Source organism: Camelus bactrianus, chromosome 23 (assembly GCF_048773025.1).
Source record: "Camelus bactrianus isolate YW-2024 breed Bactrian camel chromosome 23, ASM4877302v1, whole genome shotgun sequence".
In the NCBI taxonomy this organism is placed as follows: domain Eukaryota; kingdom Metazoa; phylum Chordata; class Mammalia; order Artiodactyla; family Camelidae; genus Camelus; species Camelus bactrianus.
The window spans coordinates 24,639,406-24,651,882 of record NC_133561.1 but is presented as its reverse complement, the minus strand read 5'-3'; the positions used below and the strand labels follow the sequence as shown (position 1 = coordinate 24,651,882).

At 43.8% G+C, this 12,477-nt stretch overlaps 1 long non-coding RNA gene across 2 annotated transcripts in view; it reads right to left on the bottom strand.

Annotated features, from left to right (window-relative positions):
- Window positions 1–7,734: 7,734 nt before the first annotated feature.
- The window catches only part of LOC123615161 (uncharacterized), an 80,316-nt gene continuing 75,573 nt past the window's right edge, over window positions 7,735–12,477 (bottom strand). Inside the window, exons 3-4 of one of the 2 annotated variants that reach the window (XR_006722717.2) lie at window positions 10,330–10,415; window positions 7,735–7,815 (exon numbers count right to left, since the gene is read on the bottom strand). This is a non-coding gene — a long non-coding RNA (uncharacterized LOC123615161). Of the gene's footprint in view, window positions 7,816–9,187; window positions 10,416–12,477 lie in introns of those variants that run through there. The other variant, XR_012501983.1, reaches the window with a different exon arrangement.

Sequence of the window (12,477 nt, the reverse complement as noted above, 5' to 3'; positions counted from 1 at the left end):
GATAATTTTAATTTGTTAACAGACCTAGTTTTATGGACACATTCTAAAATAAATACATCTGGAGCACATGAGAGGGGGATCTGGGCTGAAGGTATATATAGGTTTGGAAACAATCAGTACATAGGTGAGGGCTGAACCCCTGGGTGTGGAAGGTTTTGCCCAGGAGGCGTAAAAAGCCTAGGAAAACAGAGGGCACAGCACAGACCCTCAGGGAGCGCAGCATTTAAAGGACCAGCAAAGGCTGGAAAGAATGAATTTACAAGCAATGAGGAAAATTAGGGGAGAGTGGGGCTCTGAAGGAAGAAGAGATCAAGAAGGAAATGATGCATTTTTTTTCTTACAGAGGTCAAATGTAATAATGACTGAAAAATTGCCATGGCGTTTGAGACAGGTGGCTTAGCAAGAGCAGTTTCAGCAGAGCGGGGGTGGGGGTCGAGGGCAATGGAAGCCCGAGGACTCACGGGTAATTGTGAGGAAAAAAGCAGGGGGACCAGGGTAGACCCCAAGTACTAACTCTCTCAATGACCTTGACTGAAAGAAAAAGAGAAGTAGAGCACGGAGTGAAAGGGAACAGAAAGGCAAAAGATGGGTGAGATTTGCCCCCATGGACGTGCAGAAGGGAAAGAGAGTAACGCTTGGGGGATGCTAAGAACACAGGAGAGAGGAAAAGGGGATGAATAACGCTGCCAGCTGTCCACACCAAGCAGTCTACACGTTAGTTTTCCTTATGATAAAAGCAAACAACAACACAGATATACAGATTCCATTTTTTAAATCCCACTTGAAAAAAATAACCATATGTGTACAAGTGGCACAATCTAAAGTGAAACGTAAGCTGCAACGTGGATGTTTATCGAAGTGTTTTCCCTGTGAGGCCATTTCTGATCCACAAATTTAATTAAAGAGCACCTGGTTATTTTGGTCAAGACCTCTGACACATCAGGGAATGACTGATGGAACAAGGCCTCTGCGTCTCAGAGAATCAGCCCTTGCCATTTGCTGCGCCAAGGCTGGAATGACCTTCTTTCTAGAGGCATCAGAGGAGACTTTATGGGAGCAAAGTTACAAGAGTGTAAGATCACACCCACCTTGCCTCTCAGTTTCCCATTGCTCCACTACCACTACCTACACACACACACACACACACACACACACACACACACACACACACCCCACTTTACAGGAGGATAGGTAACTTAGTCTGTTCTGGCTACAAAATACCATAGACTGGTTGGCTTACAGACAACAGAAATTTACTCCTTACAGTTCTGAAGGCTGGATGTCCAAGGTCAGGGCACTGGCAGATGCAGTGTCTGGTTTATAGATGGCTGTCTTCTTACTGTGCACCTACACCGCAGAAGGATCTCTCTGGAGCCTCCTTTACTAGGGCAGTAATCCCATCTGCAAGGGCTCTGCCCTCATGACTAGTCACCTCCTAAAGGCTTCACTTCAAACACTGTCACATGAGGCATTAGGTTTTAACTCTGTATTCTGGTGTTGGGGTGGGGGCGGGGCACAAACATTCAGTCACTGGCCGTGGGACAGCACACTTCTGACCTTGGCTCATCTCCCATCTTCACTCATCTCCCATCTTCACTCTGAGAACCCCTAGGAGGCTTAGTGTGGTCCCTAAGAAGTGGCCTCAGGCAGCCAGGGCAGCTGAAAGGAGGAAAAGAAGGAAGCAGGAGGAAGCAAGAGAAGATGGAAAGACAGAGAACCCTGCAGGAGGGCACGTGAAGGTACAACTCGGGACACTCTAGGGCACCTGGACATTCTGTTACCCATCGTAGATTTTAGTCTTGGGAGCATCAAGGACACGTGTAATGTAATATGGGACGAGTGACTGTTGGCCACTGTTTAGCAAGCTCTCTGAAGGAGAGGAGGAGGAGAAGAGGGAAAGCAGAAGGAGGAGGCGGAGCAGCAGAGGAAGAGGAGGAGGAGCACGAGAGGAGGAGAGGGGAGGGAGGAAAAAGAAGGTGGAGGAGGCTGCAGAAAAGGCCAACGCAACTGTTTTGCTGCTCCCCAAACTCCTGACATATTCCCACATCACCCACCCACGGTCCCAGTCAGATGCTGGGGTTGAAAATCTGTTCAAAGACTCGAGTGGAAGGTTTGTTCCTCTTTCCTGGCACTCCCAATGGTGGCAACCTGGCCCTGTTTATTATACCTGTAGGTTGATACTGAAGGAGAAGATAGGGGACTTGCAAATGGCAGGGCCAACGTTGATTCCTGTATCTCCCAGGAAGGAAGGACTTTCAAAATAGCTCGGGTCTTTTCCCACCAAAAGCTAACCAATAAAAAAGAAAAGGAATAAACTTCCGGCTGGAAGAGAAATTGCTGGCTACCTATCATTTTCAGATAAGGAGCTGTGGCTCCGAGAGGCTTAATGAGTTGCCCCAAGAAACAAACTAGAGCCCAGGTCTCCTGACTCCCCATTGCATTCCCTTTCCACTGCCTCACAGGTTTTCAGACTCTGTTCCTTGGAGGCATCATGGAGAAAAGGGTGGAAGGAAGCCCAGTTAAGCGAGCAGACCCTGGGTCCCCTGCCCCTTCAACCACATTCAACCATAGCAATTCTTTTTTGTCCCTTCTAAACACACACACACAGACACACACACACACACACACACACACACACACACACACAGCTTCTGCATAGTATTTACTTGGAAGAAAATTTCTGTTCCTAAATCTAAGTTATAAAAACTACTGCCTTATACCATACTTATATTTATGTTTCACATACAACAAGGAATCAGGCCCTGTTATAAAGACTCATTGTCAAACATAGAAGGTTTTCTTCAGTATGAATATGACGCGGAATGAACGAGGGCGCTAACTGGATAGTGAGAGTGAATGGAAAAAGTTAGTGCAGGAGGGCTTCCGTGCAGCAGGCAGACCTTTCACTGGGAAGTGAATAACAATGGTTCTCAAACTTTTTTGTTTGAAATCACCTGGAGAGCTTGAGACAGCACAGCTCTCAGGCCCCACACTAAAGTTTCTGATGCAGAAAGTGTGAGGTAGAGACAAAGAATTTTCATTTCTAACAAGTTCCTAGAGGCTGCTGCTGCCGCCGGTCCAGTGGCCACACTCGGAGCATCACTGGTGTAGGGTACAGACTGCTGCACAGGTGTAGTGTCGATATGAGGTCCTCATGATGTTTCAGACTGAACTTCTGATGTATAGCAAGAACTTCTTTCCGAGGCAGTATTATACAATTGGAGAAAATAATATCTGGGACTTTTTAAGACATCGAAAAATGCTTCTGTTATAATGTTGAATAATAAAAGAATATGATTTCAATGAGCAAAGATGATAGAAAAAAACTGAAATGTGCCAATTATTTTCCCTGCTGCATAAAGCATCCATTACTTGAACTCTAGACATTATGTAGATATGGTAGGTGGTGGTTGGAGCGGGAATAAATGCTTATACCTATATGTGTATCAGAACTGCTCAGCTCTTTGAAAACCTCATAAACATCAGGGTTTGGGGTGGAAATAAATTTCTCTTTCTATGCATATGCATGTCCTATGCACTCACTCCTTCCACAAATATTTATAAATGCCTACCAGATGCCAGGCACTGTGCCAGGCAGAGAAAAGACACATGTTCATTGCCTGCATCCAGTGATAGAAACAGGAAGTAAGATAAGCACTAATAGAAGCATATGGAAAGTTCTATGAAGGAGGAACCATGTGGTTTGACAGATACTGAGCTCCATTTTGGACAAGTTAAGTGTGGGTTTGTGGAACATCCAGGGAGATAGATCAAGCAGAAAGCTGGGGAAAGTGGCTGTAACTCAGGAGGGAGGCCTGGGTTGGAGGTGGAGATGGAGGGTCTCGATCTAATTATGAGTATCAGTGATTCTCCATGAAAATGAGTGAAGTGTGAGGCAAAGGGAATCGGCTAGACGAGGAGGAGCCAGTGAGGAAGACTGAGAGGCTGACCCTGGGCTCAGAGGAAGGTAGTCAAGATAAGGTATAAAATTAAGGGCATATTAATACTTCTTTTTTAAACAATAGTGATTTATTTACTCGAAATAAGATTTCTCTAGTAATTTAGTCAGTATACCCTGTAGGGAAGAGATGATGTGCTGAATGGCTCACAGCATGCCTTGTGCTCCTGGTTAGAGTCAAACCTCACTTAGTGTTTTCACATAAATCCTGGTGTGTTATTCAGGTGAACAAAGGATTATCCTCACCAACATCACTCTAAAACTCTAGTCATTTTTCTAATAGTTTTCTTCTTAAGACCATTAGATTTCAGTCGTTGAGTCATGTACATACATAGTATTGGTCATGTGCAAAAACAAGTCAATTTCTATCAGCCTGGGGGCTCATGGACTCACATACATTTGTGCACAAGTGCACATGTGTGCGTGCGCACACACACACACACACACACACACACAATCTTTCCCCCTTCTCCTTATTATCCCATCTCTCTTTGGATCCTTAAGGTGCAACTGCAACAGTGAGAGTGTCACATTTCTAGTTCTGGTTGTCATGAGCTTTCAAAATTTTAAGTAAAAATCATTACTCAATCTGTGGGTTATTCCAATCTGTTATGTTCAATTCAATGTACATGTAATGAGCGCTTTTGTTCACGTCGATACGGTAATGGGTCAGGCTACTATTTCCACACTCACTGAACTTATGGAGCAATAAGTAGCATTTTTGATCAAAGTAATTTGGCTTTGTAGTTATTTATGTATATTAAAAAATATATACACATATGTAATCTTACTTAAAATGTGTAGATAATGTTTTGTTATTTATATATATATACACACACACATGATTTCAGGTCATCATTCTGGTCACTGTGCAAGGTATACATGTGTATTCTCATATATATCAGGATTTAAGATTTTCAGGGTTTGGAGGTGAAAGGTCTCACTACAAAGAAACAGCATTGAGGGTGGCGGAACTTTCTGCATCTTGCCTGTGGCAGTGCTTACATAGTTCCGCATGTATCAAAATTATAGAACTCTAAGCCCCCAAATTTACTATATGAAAATTTAAAAATAAATAAAGAATTTAAAATGCTGAATCTACAATAGTTGCTACCTCAAAGGATATTGTTTAAAATAAAGTCAACTTGTCGCTTTATGATCAAACCCCTTACACACACACACTCACGCCTCTTTATAGAACTTCCACACAAAGTTACTTCTTTGCTTGTAATCTTATGCCAGGGAAGTTCGGTTGACTTCCCCAAGGTACAATGGTAGGTGGCAGTTCAGCCCTTTTTGCCTGCAGTGCCTCAAATTTCTACTCGTTTGTTAAGAGAATTCTCCAGAGAAAGATGTATGACAGCACTTTGAGAGTAACATCCACACCCACTGCTGAAGAGTAAAAAGAGGCAGCTCGAGGTTCAACTCTGTAAAACAATTTAGTGGCTAAATGTGTGACTTAAGAACTAACTCGGAGCAGGTACTTGGGAAGAAACGATTAAAAATGGTGATGAATGCCTCCCAGAGTATATGGGCGTTAAGACTTGCACTCAAGTCTTCCATCTCTGCTTCTGCGCACATACTAGACTTCAAGTACACATCTCTTTATCCACTCTATTGCCTCATGGCCATTACTTGCGGGTGATGAATGCTAGTGTTCACAGAACAGCGCGCTGATGCATTTTTTCCTGCCATTGTGTGTAACATGTTTTCTAATTCTTTTGCTCTATTCAGCATTTGACCCCAACGATAGGAGATTATGGTATTAACTCTCTACCCAGCACACATTCTTTACAGACTCTCACTAAATACTGTAAGCCTGCTGCAGAGAGGAATAAAAGTGAAAGCATACCGTCTGGTCTTAAGCTGAGCACACAGAGGGTCGTGATCCAATTGGAAGGGAAGCAGAATTTTTAAAAAGAAAGAGGTTTGACCAAATTTTAATCCTTGTCATTTTCATTTCTCTTACCCTGTGGATTTGGGTGATTTTATTTACACTGTCAGCTTGAGCCTAGGGATTGGAAATCAGGCTTTTATGGAGATTATTAAAAGTACATAGAGTACACTAAAGGTTGGGCTAACTGATATATGCTGCTAAAAATATGAATGTGAATGCCCTGGTATTAGATGCCACTGCGTACATTTCATCCTCCTTAGAAGGTTATTCTTGGGAGCCGGACCTGCTGCGCTGGTAATGAGCTGCAGGCTGGCAGAGTATTTCTAATAGGTAGCGAATGACCAGGGACGGAGATGAATTAGCATTACTCAGATGAGAAGGTAGCTCTTTATACCATCAATTCCAAGGCAAAGCAATTCCACCATCCTTCTTCTAAAAGAGAGGGCACTGTAGATTGGGATGGGGGAGGAGGGCAGGGTTAAAGCTTTAAGGACTTATCGATGGGTTGGATGGGCTGTAATGTCATCCAAGTCTCTAGGCTGGGTTTTGTTTGGCCTGAGATCCTCTAGTGACTAGACGCACGGCTAGTGACTTGGTTAGGTAAGGTCATATAGGCCTCGGTGACAAAGATAAAGCTCAAGACCTCAGTCACAGTCTTTCAGGTCTCAACAGATGAAAAATGAGATGGTTCACTCAATCTCAAAATGCTAGGAGCACTCATGCTTTGACGAGGCAGAGTTAGGATCTCAAAGACATGGCACCACCACTTTGCAAAGTAGCTGACTATGTGGGGCTCGTGTCCTTGCAAGGTTATAGATTATGATAATCTTAATAGGCTTAAGAGGGTTTTAGAGAGATACATGGATCATAGCTCTATGCTGGACCACCAAGAGAAAGCGGAGTATTTTAGGGATTATTTCCAATTATGAGGGCCGATTGCAATCCCACACCTGCTGCATGGCCTCCTTGGGTGTCACTGACAGATCAAGAGTCCCTGCTGTGCTAAGCTCTGAAGGGTGTACCACACCTAGAAACGGGGAGGAAGGCAGATGGCAGGAAACAGCTGACCACGTGTTTATTTCACTTGGCGCTCTCGAGTCCCAAGACCTGGAGAGCGACGTTGAGTTTATGAACTGAGGTTTATATCTCCTGGTCATGTCCTAGATGCCTGTGTATAAAAATGTGCTACCCTGCCATAGAAAAGTGTGCTATCCAAAAAATGTGCTATCCGGGCCACAGAAAAGGGACCACTGTGAAAGGCGGACCGTCAATGCCTTCACTGTTTGAGACCTTAGTTCTGAACTACTTGTCCCAACTCACTTATGTTCTATATCCTAACTTGTTCCTCTTCCTCTCAACTTCAGATCTGGTGATTCATTTTCCATTTTGCAGCCTTACTCATTCACCCCCAAAACTAGCTGCCCTCTGACTAAAATGTTTATTTCTCTCTTAAACTTTGACCCCAATTCCTGCTGTGGCTGTCCTGCCTTTGTGCACACTGAGTAAGCAGCCCCACCTGTCCTCTCTGTCAATGTGCCCCCATGTCCCCAGAGTGGCTCTCGCTCCAGGTGTCCCACAGCCCCCAGGTAGGATCTGTCACCAGAAAGAAGTGAAATGTGTCCTTCGGTGTGATGGCATACAGAGTGCTATGACTCTGAACCTTCTTCATTAACTGTCTTCTTAAAATATAAACGAATATGTCCTGCTGCTTGTAATTTTTTTTCAAATCGAGTTTCACGTGTTTCGCTTACTGGGCTTGCCTAAGTCAGGAAGGATAAATATGAATTCTCGTTTAAGTACGACAGTACTAGTGACCTTAGGACAAGTCACGTGACTTGGTCCATGTTACAGAGCAAGTGAATTACAGAGCTTTAACTCACCTGGTCAGTGCTTGATCTGCTACGATGCTGCCTCGGACCAAGACCCTCTAGAGAACAGGGATCAAATTCGGGTGGTCACTCTGTATGAAAATTAGTAAGTGAATCTGATGATAGGATGCAAGAGTTCATGACAACGATGAGTATTAAATGTTTTTCATCTCTAACTGTATAAATCAACTTTATTTTCCTGATTTTCGTATCTGCATGCCTTTGCACTGTTTCCTCTACTTAGAATGCCTTCCACCTGCCCTACTTGCCTAGAAACTCTCTTCAGTTTCTAGAACCTGATACCTATGTAACCTCCTCTCTAGGATCGATACCTATCACCACCTCTCCCCACCTCCAAACAGAATTAACTATGCCGTACGTCAATGCTACTACTCTTAAGATACAATTCTTTTTTTTTTTAATTGAAGTATAGTCGGTTTACAATGTTGTGTTAATTTCTGGTGTAGAGCATAGTGATTCAGTTATTTGCATACACACACACACACACACACACACACCCCTTTTCATATTCTTTTTCATTATAGGCTATTACAAGGTATTGAATATAGTTCCCTGTGCTGTACAGTAGGACCTAACGTTTATCTGTTTTATATATAGTAGTTAGCATCTGCTGTTATTCAGCTGCACAAGCAGAGTTTAGAGATAGCACTGGGGAAGGAAGGTGCTTTGTTGAAGGGCCCATCAAAGCCGTAAGTGTATTACCAGTTCGTGCTGAGACTGGCAAAGTGGCACTTAGACAATGCCCATGCTGAAACTTCCAAAGGTGGGACTTCCCTGGGCTGTCCACCTTTTTCTGGTCACTATATCTCATCATCAGAAGCATCTAATCTCCTTCCCTATAGATTCATATAAACTCGTTGTAAGAGTTGATCAGCAGTCTTCTTTGTCTTTGTTCTTAGGAGGTGACCCTTCTGCTTGCTTGATTTGAAGACTATAAGAAGCTGCAATCCTGCTGAGCAGAACTTTTTCAGAACTTTATTGGATCCATTTAACAAGGCCTGCACTCGGTACACGTGGAATCCAGAAGTTTCCATATACTCCTGTAGGAGGATACAGTGGTACTGAGGGCTGGAGGATGTGCAGGGGTCTGGTGTTGGTACAACATGGCCACAGAGTGTAAGGATTCCATCTCCAGAGGCAAACGACCAGGACCATGGGCAGGATTAAAAAAAAAACCCAAAAGCCACTTCTCTGTGGCCACCAGCCCATGGTACTCAGGGAATGGGCCAGAGTCATCCTACAGCAAAGACCAGCAAGAAATCAGAGGGAACAAGCCATCCCAAGGTCCCCTCCCCCACCCCATAAAGGTACATAAACCTCCCCCCAGGCCTGGATGCTATTGAGCTGACAGGTAGGAGGAGAGCAGTGAATCTCTGAAAGTCTGGGAATTGACCCCAAAGAAGCTATTTTCAACAAGAGAAGGAGTAGTCTTTAATTGCCAAGTTTATATGGTCCCCCTCCACTTCCCTATGAGAGAGAGAAGTGGTCAGAGCCAGATGAGAAATTATATTGAAAATATAAAATGCTCTATGCTCTTAACTCAGCTGAGTGTAATGCATATGATTTTTAACCCCACACTGTATTAATGATGCAAAGTCACTGGTCAAAATGCTCAGAGGCCCCATCCCTGCTTTAAGTGGTAGAATGCAGGTTGGATAGAAATACGTGTAATGTCATCTACCTTGTATAGCTATGTAAGGTTTTTCATCTATGATTAAATCATTAAATTCTTTTTTTTTTTTTTTTTTTTTGTCTCATCATAGGTCCAATGTGGAGGGCGGGAGGGATTTAGTCTCTACATTTTTATCTAAGAAATGTTATTTCCTTACCATCAGTGGAGAGAACACAGAACCCATAAAGTTGCTCACACTAGTTGTGCTATGAATCTGTATTTGGTGTTGAGAAAGATAACAGGCCAGAAGTTCATGGGAAAGAAATCGTTTGCCACGTGTTGTCAGGCACTTTACAAACCTCACTATCTTTCATCCTCCTCAAACTGCCACTGTTCCCCTGTTACAGACAAGGAAACTAAAACTGATTAATAAATCAAAGTCTATTTGTCCAAGATCACCAAAGCCAGAAGGCCCAGAGCTAGAATTGGAATCAAGCTGCATGACCATGGCAGGACCCTTGCTGCTTCCCCGCATGGCCAAGGGTCCCTGTCCCTCTGCCCAGCTCATCACACGGAGACCTGACTAATGGCCACACCCAGTGGACACACAGAGCTGATGCCTCCTGTTTTCTGCAAATGGACGCTGGAACTTCACTCTGCCAACTCAGGCTTTATTTGACCTTAGTGAGGACCAGCAGCCCAGAGTATCTCCCTTCCTAAGACAGGAGACTTGTTTTTCTTACCCAGGTTCCCAGTTTTGATGCTAGATTGAAAGTTTTATTTTTCTCTCCAGCTCCCCATTTGCATTCTTTCCAATTATCACATTCACTCTTGAAAGAAAAACCCAAGTGGGTTTTCTGGTTCCTCGGCTTCTCAGGCTCCTGGTCTGAAGGGTCATTGTGTTGACAAATCAGGAGGGTGGATTCTGATAGCTGGGCTTCTCAGCCTGGCCCAGGTGCCTTCAGATACTCACTTGTTCCCTTAGACACTGCAATGAGCATGCAGGAGTCAGCAGGTAAGGTGTCGTGGTCCCGGGAACACAGCAGTTTGCAGGGGCACCTGGGGAGAGGATGCAGGTCTTCAAAACACACTCTAAAAAGTGCTTTCTAATATGCAGGCATCACCTCCTGTGGAGCACGGAGCACGCCGTCGGACAACTGTGCTGAGCTCTGTGAAGTCATGGAAAAGACTAAAAATGGCCCATTCCTTAGGACATAAGGAAAAACAGGCATTGAGCCAGTGGAAAACATAAAGCAAGCCAGAAAGAAATGGAAGCTTTCTGCCTTTTCCTTGCCGGTTCCTTTCTGCAGCAAAAGCCAATTTTACTAGCATTTTGTCAGCCAGAGCCTTGGTAGACAAGTACTTCCAAATTCTCAGACCAGCGAAAACGGAGATTCATAAAGATGTTTTGAGGACTGTAGCCCTTAAATGGTTTTGTAAATTTTTTTTATGGATGTATACTTGATTTACTTTGGGAATTATTAATACAAATTAAATACTGCCTGCTTTTTTAAAACCACTGAGTAGTGATACATCTTTTAGAAAACTAGTCATTCACCTTTAGAATGTTTATTTAGAACATTTTGTTAACCAGAATATTTGATTTCTGGGAGAATTTTGTACTACACTGGCTAAAAATTGAGTAGCTAGCATCATGAAAATCTGCGTACTTCAGAATCAGTAGGAGGAGGTTGCCTCCCAAATCTGCTAATTAACTGTGTGACCTTCAGGTCCTTTACACTGTGCCTTATTTTTCTCATTTACAGATGAGGGTAATGACATCTCCCTTGCCCCGTGATTAAGCTTACATGAGCGAGGCATGTGCACATGCCTAGCACACACCTGCACACAGGAGACACTCAACAAACGCGCTGCGATTATTAAGATGATTATGAGCATCTTTTTAAATGCAGTGACTACCAGTCGTGTGAGCTCATTTCTAACTCTTTCCTTCTCATTCCGCCAGCCTCTGCCCACCCCTGCACTCTGGTCGTACAGACCCCCCCTGGAACACTGAAAGTCTTCCCAAAGGCTACGATCAGCCCTTCCTTTTCCCATACACAAAATAAAGGGTCGTTTGGGAGTGTCCGAGCCCTCCTGGGCTGGCTCTCCCTTCCACGGAGACACCGCCCTCTGTCCACGTCTTGGTTCGTCCCATCATTTCCTCTTTCTCTGGTCCAGACCTGGATAAACTTGTGGTTTCCTTCCTTCAGGCTCTCTAGAGAGCTGAGTACTGCATACTTGAAAGCCTAAAAATTTGTCATTTCCACCTTGAACTAGTGGCTGACCTTGCCAGACAGCCTGGGAAATGAATTAGTGTCCTTAAGCAGAGGCAGAATATGAGCAGTGACCCAGCTCTCCCAGGCAACTCCGGAAACTGTCAAGCGCTAGTTAAAGTTCCCTTTTCCCAACCCCTTTAATTATGTTGAAAACTATGTCATATTGTTTTTGAAAAAGTTAATGAAATAGTAGGTAAAGGTGAACCAAGGAACATAATTTACTTGGATTTCCTTGCAAGCTTTTGATAAGGTCCCTCATAAAAGGCCATTAAGGAAAATAGATGGCCAGAGGGTTCTGGGCAAAAGTCTTTTTGGTGTATTAAAAACTGGTTAAGCAATTTTAGAAGGAAGAATCACTGACGCTGGCTACTTCTTGCAGTGGAGAGAGGTTAATCACAAGCTGTCCCCAGTGTGAGCAGTTGGACTTGAAGTGTTTGAAGGATTTATAAAGGAAAAGAAAGTAAAGTTGGTCAAAGACACAAAACGATGGTCATAGTACGAGCATGTCCAGGGTACGCATGAAGGATCTTTGCCTGTCCACCAGGAATACAGTCCTTGGAGGGGAGAACTGGGTCCACCCCAAAGATGAAACCTCCAAGGAGGGGCACTGAGCTCTGAAAACCTTTCAGAGAAAGATAGAAACACTTCTCACTCGTGGCCCAAGCACAGCCGGGCCTGAGGCTGGAGGGCAGGACACGATGACCTTGCAAGTGTCCTTCCCACACTTCCAGCAGATGGTTGTTTAAGGCCATGAAAAATCAGAAATGAGTGGCATGGGCTGAAAGCATTTAAGCAATATGAAGACACCATTTTGCATACTTTTCATTCCAGAATTGTAAAAG